Raw genomic sequence first — 12066 nt, 5'->3', positions numbered from 1 at the left:
ATTTCTCGCTCAAATTTTTTGCGGTTGTGAGGAGAGAGAATCAAGTGATGCATCTGTTTTACTGGAACAGTACAACCACAGTATTTGTCTTCGAAAACACTTCCTCAACCTCCTTTGCCGAGAAATTTATCTGTCAGCTGAATTTGATCCCTCGAAATGACCCACTCAGGTGACATTTGGCGTTGAAATTCCCGTAACTCATGTCTCCAACTCGTTAATTTTCTGATCTTTGTCTTCCAGCTTTCTTTAAGGTAGTAACTTGATTCTGTAAATAAGAATTTTTTTTATTGTTTTCTTGAAATTGCCTTTGGACAAAAATCAACTGCTCTGTCACCTCTCTAGTTTTCTTCTAACTGTTGCTCTTTGACTCGGAGATCTTTTTTTACGTTTCTCAGCTGCTGCGCCATTTCCTCTAGTTTTCTCCGTGAATCTTTTTCGCGCTGTGCCGTTTCTCTTAGATTCTAGCCTCTCTCAACTCTTTCTCTCGTAGTTGCGAGTGCAATTGTATAACCTTCAGTTTCATTTATCTTATTTTCTCTTTAAAATTTTCTTCTTGCTCATTTTTCTCTGTCTTTCCTTGTTCTATTGATAAGTTGAAAATTATTAACAATTCTTTTCGTAAAAGGGCTAAATATAGAGACTTTGCCTGGTTTTCAATTGAGTAATTGTTACCGCATGATTGAAACAGACAGAGGGAGCAGAATTACTGGTGACGCAAAGGTTGGTGAACAAGTCTAAGAACAAAAGTGAAGTTTCTGTGATTTCCTTCTCAATCAATCTTCACCCACTCGAACGCGGAATGTTTGAACTAATATATTTGATCCAGTTTCATGGGGTCTAAAGAGCCTTCTGACCAAAGGGGGCGCCGCCATGCTGAATATTCATTTTCACCTGTGATGCTAATGAGGACAAGGCAAATATTTCAAAGCTGGTACAGAATGTGGAAGTCTCATTTCTTTCTTTTCCTTATCATACTTCTACCGTTCCATTCGTAACTGCATCTTTCGCTTTTTTGTCGCCTAACAACTAACTACTCTTCCTACATACCATTACGACTTTCACTCTTGAGACCTCTACCCTGCGAATGAATAAAAATGTTTTATTGAAATGGTACAAATTAACAACATCCCTTTAAAAACGTATCATTGTTGACTCTCGTTCAAGTGTTATCCTTGTGATAGACCGGTCAAAACTCTCACCTGTGTGGCCTACTGCTTGGCTGGAAGCTTGCCGATCAGGAACCTTAATTTTTTCTTCTGAAACGTTTTTGTGTAGCAGTAAGTGAACTGAAAACAGAGCTTAAGGAGAACAAAATTTGCACGAGTTTTGAACACAACGACGTGCAACTCTGTCTTTGCATTGGGGCCAGGAAGAGTTTTGAGATCATCCTGGAGCAGTACAATTTTCATGCATTACTTTGGAGATCCCATAAATTGAAGTCCTCTCATTGAAAGATTAAAAAAACCTAAGAAAACAAATGAGCGTTTTGTTTCCGTATTTGTCATAGCTTTTTTTTTGCTATACACGTTATCTTTCGCAGTTTCAAGCTTCAAAACTGTCTTGTGTAACACAGAGAAGAATTTTTAGAATAACGGACCATGAGTCGGTTCAGAAGACCAAGTTGTAGCCGATGTCGAATGTTTATGTCAAATGCTAAGTAGGCTAAGATAACCATAACTACCACTTACCTCTTTAAACTGATCTTCGTCCACAAGAAACTGTTTGTGTTTATGGTAGTCCTCCTCCCTGATTACAGTTCTCAGTTTCACTTCACTCAGACAAAGCCTTTCTAAAACTTCTGAGGTAAAAAGTATCTCCTCTGCAACCGTATTCAGATGACCGCTAGAATAGTCTTTCCATAATCCCTCAAGAATTTCCAGTGAACTGCAAGCAGCGGTTATGCACAAACTTCCGGTACCGTAATTTAGTATGCGGAGTTTAAGCTGCTTCGATAAGTATTCAGAAGCAGCGTAAAGGATTCTTTAAATGAAAGAATGACTTTCCAGCAGATGTCAGGCTCTTCTGATGGATTCTGGCCATTTCCTTGATTTCCTACAGATGTTGCTTCGGCAACTCTAGATTGTGGTTGCAGCTCTTGTACAAACAACGAGGTTATACCTGCAGATCCGGGGCCCAAGTGGAAATGAGCTAAGGGTTGCCCTCTGCGAGAAAATCTCTCCAGCTCGAAGGTGATTAGACTAGAGTCTGCAACGCATAAAAAATTAACGTTTTACTCCGTTGATAAATGATCTTCATATCTAAATGTGAAGCACAGTGGTACTGCGTCGATCAATTCAAAGCTTCAACATCCCCGAGGGCACCCCCGCCTCCTTTAGGTATTTGAACTTTTGAAGGCTGTTGTAATGAAATTCCTGCCCCCTTATGGCCAAAACTGAGTTCAAATGCCCTCCCAAAGGCTGAATTTGATGAATCAGAGGTTGGAGACATTCAGGAAAAAAATATCAATCACATTGACACTACATACAAAAAGCACCATTTTGCGCGAGTTGAAGAAAATTATCATGTAGATCACGGAGTTTTAAAACAAGAAAAAAACCCTTGAGGGGTCGAATTTTGTGTGAACTTTTCCTTATTTTTACTCCACACTCCGAAACTGGTATCTATGTTAACGGTTTCGCAGAGCAGGTACGCATTTCTCACAATCCGCGCCATGATACAAAGATCGAGCTGTGAAAAATGGAGATTCCTTTTTCTCAATTTTTTGTTCATTAAAGGCAGATCTAGGAGAAGGGCACGGGGGACCCGGCCCACCCCCCTCCCCCTTTGTCTTGGGTAAAAAAATAAACTCAGAGGGAAGAAAAGTCGGTAGGTGAAACACACACAAACAAAAACGGGCCCCTCCCTTAGTTCAAGCTCTGGATCCGCCACTAATATCAAGAGTAAATAATCGGGGACGTTATTTTCTGTTGTTAGTTAAGATTCCTGATGAAGTTTGTTCCATCTAGAGACCCTGCTGTGGCAAGCAATTAGAAAATTTCGTTTTCACGTTCGACAAGCCAATTTTTTTCTGGATTTGGAACCCGAAATCAGCTACTCTGAGCAAACTTCTGCTCACAGGTAAACGTTGGACTTAGTCGACCATTGAAAGAAAATACAGAAAACTACTTTTGTTTCAGTGAGGTTTTGATTCAATTCGACAGTTTAATTGACTTTAACCAAGGAACCTACTTTTTTCAAGTAATAATCGCAAAAGAGCAGGTTTGATAAACGTCCCCAAGAGCATGATCCGATACAGCTTCAAATGTTCTTAACATTTTCTGGAGACCTAAGGACCATGCCTACCAACAGGCACTGGATTTTTTCCAGCCAATGACTATACAAGAAAAATAGATCTTATGAAGAGCTACCAAAATTTGGGGGTTGCCACGCCACATTCCGAGATAATAAGATATGAAATCTGAAAAAGGACTGACGTCACCTTTTTTTTTTAAAAGTAAGGGAATAAAAAACTATCCCATCAATTCCATTTGAATTCGATTTTTTGAAAAGAAATCAATACTACATGCAAGAATCTTCAACATAAAAAGCAAATACGATCCTCCAAACAGGATGATTATCATCAAAATGATTGCATAACCTTGATTACTCTCCTTTGCAAAATAAAAAATACTGGTAATACAGTTTTTTCACAAAGTAAAAAATAATTTTGTCTTTTATTAACTGTTTTTTGTTGTTCGGTGCTATTAAAAATATAGGTCACCACGCGTTTTCTCAAGTTATTTCAGGTTTTTAATTTGTCATCACACTTTGTTCAAGCTTTTCTAACACCTTCCCTGCTAAGTAGTAATAATGCGTTCATCGATCACAACAGACTTAAGTTGAAACGACCGACTTCAAAAATTTTCAAGTTAGATTTTCCGTCCTTTTCCGACTGCGTTATACCTTTTGGAGTTCAAAATGTATAGAAAATATGCTATCGAACACTTTGTGTGGAAAATAATGGATATCAAAGCCTTACAAGAGATGGAAATAGCTTCCGTGTGAACGATACTCCGTTTCCCCGAAGGGAAACGCGTTATGGCCCTTAAGTGATAACCGAGCTTTCTGACTTTTAGTGGGGCCTGGCGACAATTTAACGATTCCACGGCCCGGTAAATATTATGTTTAAACTATGATACGTCCGTAAAGTATTATTTAATCAAAGATTTTGGGTCCAAACGGACAACTTCTAGAATTTTCTGCGTAACGCTACGCAATTTTCTGGCCGTGAAGTCAGGTAAACAACGGCCTAGGCGCGTGTTTCGTACACGTAAGAAGTTCGTACCTTTTTCGCTTCTGACAGTCTATCAAGTAATGATTTAAATAAAGCTTTCGCCTTGAAATATTTCTTCGTCATTGTCGTCTTGCCACTTAATCACAGTTTCCAGGTGACAAGTGATCCGCAGGCGTGTTTGTACAAGTGCGTAAAGACTCAGTACCTTTAAATTCTATCTTGATTTCTGAGTAAAACTTGACATGCATCTATGGTTTTTTCTTTGAAAATAAGTTATTTAAATGGTCATCTTTCATCGGAGCTTTTCTTAAGGAAAAGTTGATTTGAGAAAAATTTACTTTTCCCATTTCCTCACAGGCACGTGAAATACTAAGGAATCGTTGGGTAAAATTTAAATTTTATTCTCGGTTTGAACCAAAGGCGGCGCGATTTAACCAAACTGATCCATGAATTATACGGGTAAAAAGTCCCTTTCCCCCCGGTTGGCCACTCGCATGATCACCACTGCGGGAAACGACTTTTTCAAACCACGCGCGAGCACACACCACAATGGCGTTATGCACAGCCTGTGTATGCATTGGCAACACCAGGCACCGTCCTTTTCGTCTGGACTGGTCAGAAGTTATCCAAATTTAAGTACGAACAGTCTTCAAACATCGTCTCGACCTTTGACATGATCTGAAGGGTTTCTTAAGGGAGCGCAAGGTTATGATTGAGATCAGTCCCTCCTGAGAGGCTTTGAAATCCTCTAAATATTATTTCAGATAAACTTACCTAACTTTTCATTAAATTTCTGAAACTGATCTTTGACATCTATGTTTACTTGATGGAGTCGATCTTTAAGATGCTCAACTGAACCTTTAACATCCATGTCTTTCTTGTACCACAATTCAAGTTCTTCAACGCAACTTTGTGCCTCTGGAGTCAGAGGGTCAGTTATACTTTTTCCATTCATCTATCTTCGAGGGGCCGAGGTTTCCAGTGATTCTCAGGATCCGGAGAGCCTCACTAACTTCCTTCCATAGATAACAAAACTCGGAGTCTAAGATTTCAATTTTCTGGTTGTGGCCGTATATGGAATTACGGTAGAATTTTATCCGCGCAAGATCTGCCTCAAGACTAAGGTCTACGCTAACTGGCAAACTGTCCCATCCGGTGACAGGAGTTGTAAGATTGCATATCGTTCTTAACAATCTAAAAGTCAAAGTAATGTCAAAATCGGCTGACTTTCCAAAGGTACCAAGGGACGGATAGAGGCAGCTCCACTGTGCCGTGGAAAGCTTTACTTTGTTCAGCTGTGACCGTATCGCAGGGTCGCCAATCTTTAATGGAAGGTCTTTGGGCAAATGAATGGCATCAAACATTTCCCGTGGGAGCCTGACTCTTCCACACATCAAAAGTCGGGTTAAACGCTGAAAATTTTCCTTTCCATATGTTGAGCGCAAAGACTCTCATGGCAGAAACCATTTTAATGACGTTTATCAGGTAACCTTTCCTGCAAGATAAGGTCAGCGTGCGTGTGTTATTTAAATACATCGTTTTAGGCGTGTCCAGTTTTGCTCTGTTTTCTTGGTCAAGGGCATTGCTCGAGGGCTTTTCTTTCACCAGAAATTACTTGTAGACTCTTTCTACTTGTGAATCGACACGCACTAACCCTGAAAAGTAATTGCGTGTCATCCACACTAAATTACCTTACTCCAACAGCGATGAACAGGTAATTTTAAAACTCGTCTAAAATATGATTGGGGAAGAAAGGCGTGGTTGCCTCATGCTTTGCGCCGATGATACACTTACGTATATGAACCATGAGCGTGAGATCTTTACATTTTTCCTTCAGGGTTGATTGGAAGATCACAAGGAAGTGAAGTGAACTTGGCCAGTCGTAAAAGTCCGTAAACGTCATGAAATTCAAAAACAAATTTTCCAAACGTTTTTCGAATTACATATTATGAATCCTTTGTGGTTAAAATTGTAACTGCCATCTTTGATTATTACAGCAGCGAAGGTCTGTGGAGAGAGCGGTGTGAGCGGCGGTCAGAAGGGCGAAGAGGGTAGGAGGTGGGGTGATAAAAATAACGCCTGCCTGAAATAATTTTTTGTTGCGGGGAAACTCCGTTCGCCAACGAATAGAATTTCTGATTGGTGCAAGTAAGCTCTGTCGATCAATCAGAGGCTAATTGCTATATTACACTCTTACACGAAAAAGAAAAAAAAATTATAAATTCTGTTAAAGGAGAAATTGTTAATTTCGATCCCGCTATCGCGAAAGCTTAGCCTGCGTACAGCCGCCCTCAGCACTTGAAAAACTGTTTTCTTTTAGGGTAGGGGGCGGCTGTACACAAGCAAGAGGAAGCTCCCAAGTATTTATCAGATAATGCTATTTGTCGCGCAATATGGGCGGAGCTAAAAGGCGCACTTTCAATACTGGCCCGCGGAAAAGAGCTGTAGGCGGTTTTTCAACTGGTTTCGGGAAAAGCTTCAAAATTCAGATGCTGGTTCGCAATAATCAAGTCATGATAGATTAACGGGTAAACCTTCCAGCGCAGTTGCGGTTGTTCGCTCCAAAGTATCGCCGTTTGCGATCAAATAAAAGATATAGGGTGCGACAAATTTCAGCTCACATTTTCATCCGCAGAGGACGTTTTGTCGAAGGCGTTTCTTCCCTTCGCGCTGACGAAGGGTTAACGCTCAAGACGTCAGCTTTGAAACTCTTTACGGTGGCTAATATGCATTATCAACTCAGTTGATAAAACCAAATTACCTTGTTACCCCCAACGACGCAGCATCACAGTTTCTTTAGAAATTTACCCCCAATCCGTTTCTTTCCGAATTGTTGTTTGGTCTTGTCACGCAACGTGCTCTCTTCCTCACCACCGCGCTGCGTGATGAGGCTGCGTTAGAAAAAAACTCACTGGAAAACACTGTCTCACGGTTTCACTCATTGGCTCTATGTGTGTTTGTTTGGTTCAGAAGACAGTGCCTCCGGTTTTAAGATAAGCTCGTTTTGATTGGTCACCCGCTCATTTCCGGAAATGCAACGACCTACCACTTATTATAGGGTGCCGTTTAACAGCCCTCTTCCCGCCCTACCCCACCCTTTCTCCCTCAACTCTATATCAAACCTAAATGGTCACGAGCTCTAATCATGGTTAACTAGTTGTGCCTTTATAAGACACCTGCACTGCAGTTTAATCAACTGACCAACCATATCTTTTAGTGAAGATTCTTCCTCCTAACTCTATCAGTTTACCGACGATCTTAAGATATCTTAAGATATCTATATGAGCTCAGAGTTGAATACAAGTTTAAGAAATTTTAACGCAGTCATGTTACTTTTCCAACTGGACCCTACTATATGGCTTAGCTACTGTTTCCGTAAGTTACTACACACCACGGTGAGGTCAAATTCTTGAATCTTACGATAAGAAAGGAAACACAAATATTAGCTGAATAATTAGTGATGACATTTTCACCAACCTTTCCCAAGTTTGAAATTGGTGTTTAAATCAACCACGAATGACATATTAACAAAGAATTGTGAGCTCTCTCGCCAGTGTAATGGTTCATCTCCTTCGAGAGGAATTCGTCGCTGGGAATAGTAGGGGTTCTGAAAGGTCGTCTAGGATTTTTCCCATCACTTAGAAATAAAAATGTGTTTTTGGTACCGCTCCATCACTTACAACGCAAAGGCAGTCAGCTTAAGGCCTGATACAAATGCGTAACTGGAGCTTTTATTTCAAGGGCTACGATTGCTGACTCCAAAAAAATTGCTCCAAGCATTTGCATAAAGCACTTTTAATCGATAATCTCGTCTATGCCCCATGATTCCTCTTTTAGCGAAAGTTGAAAAGATCAGCAAGCTATATTACTTTCTGCGTCGACAGCTAGGTGAAATATCCGCTTGTTTGCTTTTGAAAACTCTCCATTAGTTACATCTCGTGTTTGGACCATATTTTTCCGATACAGTTACGAGTTTACTTGTCACTGTTATTGGCAATTACACTGCTATCGGCAATTACAGCGCTGTAACTGCCGATCTCTACATGGAAGCCTTCGAAGAACAAACCTTAGCTACCGCCCCAGAACCACCGAGAATATGGAAGCGTTATGTAGATGATACGTTCACCGTCATGAAACGGCACAACGGGGATAATTTCCTGAGGCACCTCAACCAACAACACTCGTCTATTCGCTTCACCGTGGAAACTGAGAATAACAACAAGATTGCCTTTCTCGGCTCCCTCGTAACAAGGGAAACAGACGGTAAACTACTCACAAGTGTATACAAAAAACTCACACAACGCCGACCAGTACCTCTCATATGATTCACACCATCCACAATCAGTGAAACGCGGTATTGTCAAGTGCTTACATGATCGGGCTAAACGCATCATCACCAAGCCATCAGGAACAGCCCAGGAGAAGAAACATCTATCTACAGTTCTCGTTGCCAACGGCTAACCCCTGTCCTTCTTACAGAAGGTGACCAAAACCAGTAATCCAACACCAGATAGGAAAAGAGCAGAATTCAAGTCTACCGCAGTGCTGCCATACATCAAAGGAGTCTCAGAAACCCTCGGCCGCCACGTACAGCAACAAAGAATACGTACCGTCTTTAAGTCCGACACCACACTAAGATCTCGGCCGGTCAGACCAAAAGATCTCACTGACCCAAACGCGCAAGATGGTGTAGTCTACAAGATACCATACACATGCGGGAAAGTTTACATCAAGGAATAAGGACGAGCCATGCAAGAAATAATGAAAGACGGCAGGGTATACTACTCGCACACACTCAGAATTCCGCGGTTTCAGAACATGCTAACGGAACCGGACACAAGCCGCTGTGGAACGAAATAAAGCCTTTTGACCGAGACAGCCCTTAGTACACAAGGAAAGTGAAAGAGGCAATTCACATTAGACTCAACTCAAACAGCATAAACAGGGACAACGGAGCCGATATACCGGAAGTGTGACAATAAGAAAACATCAAAAACCAACGACGCACGAAAAATTAGCGAACGCCTGAGGAAACCATTGTACATGGAAACGATAGCCGGATCGAAATGCACCAATCACAACAGACAACCATGATACCAAATGCTGTGCTGCAACCAGCCGACCCAATCGCCTGAAGAAGACTTGCAGTAAGCAGTCGAAACGTCGCGTTCTACATCTAGTGACTTTGTCGTGAGGCAACGGAAAAAAATTAACATTATCAACCAAAATTTTGCCACATTATCCCACCCGGCTTAAAAATTCACAAGAAAGTGAATGCTACTGTTGGTCCATTTTCCACGCAATTCGCACGTACTTAGACGTTTTCTACCAATCCAATTCACTTCTAGCTACCTTGGACTTCACCCCATCACGTGCCAGTTCCTTGTAAAAACAAATTAAAACCCTGCATTTTTCCAGGTATTCTACACGCACGGGGCAAAGTCAAGATAGGCAACAACCAAATAAGGATCCCACGTTGTTATGCCTACATAAAAAACCTTTGAAATATGATACTTTTTTCATCTGACCCCGACACTGACCCCTCCAGCCGTTTTATGTATTTGCACTTGTTCCGAGAACGAGCACTGACAAATTACCTTGGTTAGATGCTAGCGGATATAAAATAGAGTTCCGCTTTGCCTTCCCCAGAAAAATTATGTGTAAGAATATTTTTGGGGCAACCAGCTGAGTCTGAATAAATTTGATCTTGTCCCTGGCGAAGGACCGGAGCAGCAGTAAACACACTCTTACCCTGCCAGCATGCCTTATTTGGTCTCGTCACGCAACGGGTGAAAAAAGCGCGCTGTGAAAGAGACTACATGAAGCATGGCACAAATACACTTTATTTTTGCGAACAATTATTCGGACAGCAGTGGCAATACCATAAAGTACGTGTGTCTGAGTTTACTCAGATAAGCTTGGAAGGATTATTTAGCTCTCCATTTAACAATATTTTCATTGGAATTTTCTGAAAGTAAACGCTCTTTTTCTTTTACAAAAATCAAAACATCAGTTAACATCAGTTCAAACCATCCATGAAGACTGCTTTCTCGGTGACTTCGATGTTGGTGCCGATATTTTGAATAACATCGAACTTTCTCCGGCTACTGTTTTGAAATTCTTGGAAGAGTTAAACATCTGTAAATCCTGCGGTCCAGATGGTGTAACATCTCGGCTACTGAAAGAGTGTGCAGATTCGATTTCATCTCCTCTTTGTACCTTGTTCAACAAACAACTCGGTAGTGGTTGTTTTCCAAAAATGTGGAAGGTGGCTAATCTGGTTCCAGTTTTTAAGTCTGGTGACAAGGAAATGGTTGAAAACTATAGAGGGATATCATTACTGTGTATCATCTCCAAAGTCCTTGAAAAGTGCGTTTTTTCATGTGTTTTCCCCTTTATCCAGCCTAAACTTTACCATCTACAAGACGGTTTTGTCAAAGGACGTTCATGTGTTACAAGTCTTCTCAGATCTACATTTGTCTTTGCCAAAGCACTTGATGAGAAGAAACAGCTTGATGCAGTATTTCTGGATTACAGTAAAGCATTTGACTCTGTATCATTTAACTGCTTATTAAGGGAACTGTATGGCGTTGGTATAAGAGGGAACTTGCTATCTTGGTTTTGAAGTTATCTGACAGATCGTTTGCATATGACAGTTATAGATGGCCGAGCATCTTCTTTACTACCTATTTCATCCGGTGTGCCCCAGGGGTCTATCCTGGGACCCTTGTTGTTTATAATATATATTAACAGTGCCCCAGGTGTGACAGATGCTAAGACTACTGTCCAACTCTATACGGATGATATGAAGTGTTATCGAGTTATTGATAACGGTGCTGACGCAGTTCAACTACAAAGAGACTTGCTAAGCTTAACTGGTTGGTCGTCTGAGCATTTGATGAATTTCAACGCTAATAAGTGTAAGCACCTTATCGTGACAAAGAAAAAGAGTTTTATGCACACATCATATAATCTGAGTGGGTCACAGGTTGCAGTCGTTTCAACTGAGAAAGATCTAGGCGTTCATGTTTCTTCAAATTTATCCTGGAACGATCACATTGACTTTGCTATAAGTAAAGCAAATAAGATGTTGGGTATTATCTATAGAACGTGCACCATTGATTGCGACCAAAAAACTATGTTGATTCTATATAAATCGTTGGTACGACCGCAGCTGGAGTACGCATCTCAAGTTTGGTCTCCCTATACTAAAGCAAAAATTAAGGCCCTTGAGCGTGTTCAAAGGCGTGCCACCAAATTTATCTTGAAATGTGATTTAACTTATCCAGAACGTTTACTAAAATTAGGTCTTTTGCCTCTCGAGTTTAGAAGGGAGGTTTTAGATTTATGTTTCTTTTTTAAATGTCTGAAGGGGCACATTGATTTTGACGTCCTATCATATGTTAGCTTCAAATCATATAAGTACAATATGAGGAACACAGAAGCCATACTTGCCAAGGGTCGCTTTAGAACCGATGTTTTTAAATTCTCATTTTTTAATCGTATTGTGGATTTATGGAATGACCTGCCTGTAGCTATTAGGACAATTGATCGAGTATCATTGTTTAGTAAGAAAGTGAATCAGTTTTATATCAGTAAATTTAACTTAAGTAAGGATAAATTTTTATAATTTCTGATTACGTATTGTTGTTGCTATTTGTCTAAGTTAGTTTTTAATTTTTTTTGTATTTTATCACAGGCAGTTTATTTAAAATAAGGAATCTAGAATTCTGTATAAACTGGCCTAATTACTCAGATATATCTTTTTTTATACTTGTATATATATTTAACTCCTTGTTTTTGTTTTTGTTTTGATTATCTGTGTAATTGAA

At 40.3% G+C, this 12066-nt stretch overlaps 1 protein-coding gene and 2 pseudogenes across 1 annotated transcript in view; 1 reads left to right on the top strand and 2 right to left on the bottom strand.

Annotated features, from left to right (window-relative positions):
• LOC111319287 (uncharacterized) overlaps window positions 1–12066 on the bottom strand; it is a 71670-nt gene that overhangs the window by 20776 nt on the left and 38828 nt on the right. The gene's annotated exons all lie outside the window — the stretch shown is intronic.
• Window positions 524–5688, bottom strand: LOC111346096 (uncharacterized; annotated as a pseudogene).
• Window positions 7516–9120, top strand: LOC148734597 (uncharacterized; annotated as a pseudogene).

Source organism: Stylophora pistillata, chromosome 3 (assembly GCF_964205215.1).
Source record: "Stylophora pistillata chromosome 3, jaStyPist1.2, whole genome shotgun sequence".
In the NCBI taxonomy this organism is placed as follows: Eukaryota; Metazoa; Cnidaria; class Anthozoa; order Scleractinia; family Pocilloporidae; genus Stylophora; species Stylophora pistillata.
This window is presented reverse-complemented; position numbering and strand designations above follow the sequence as displayed.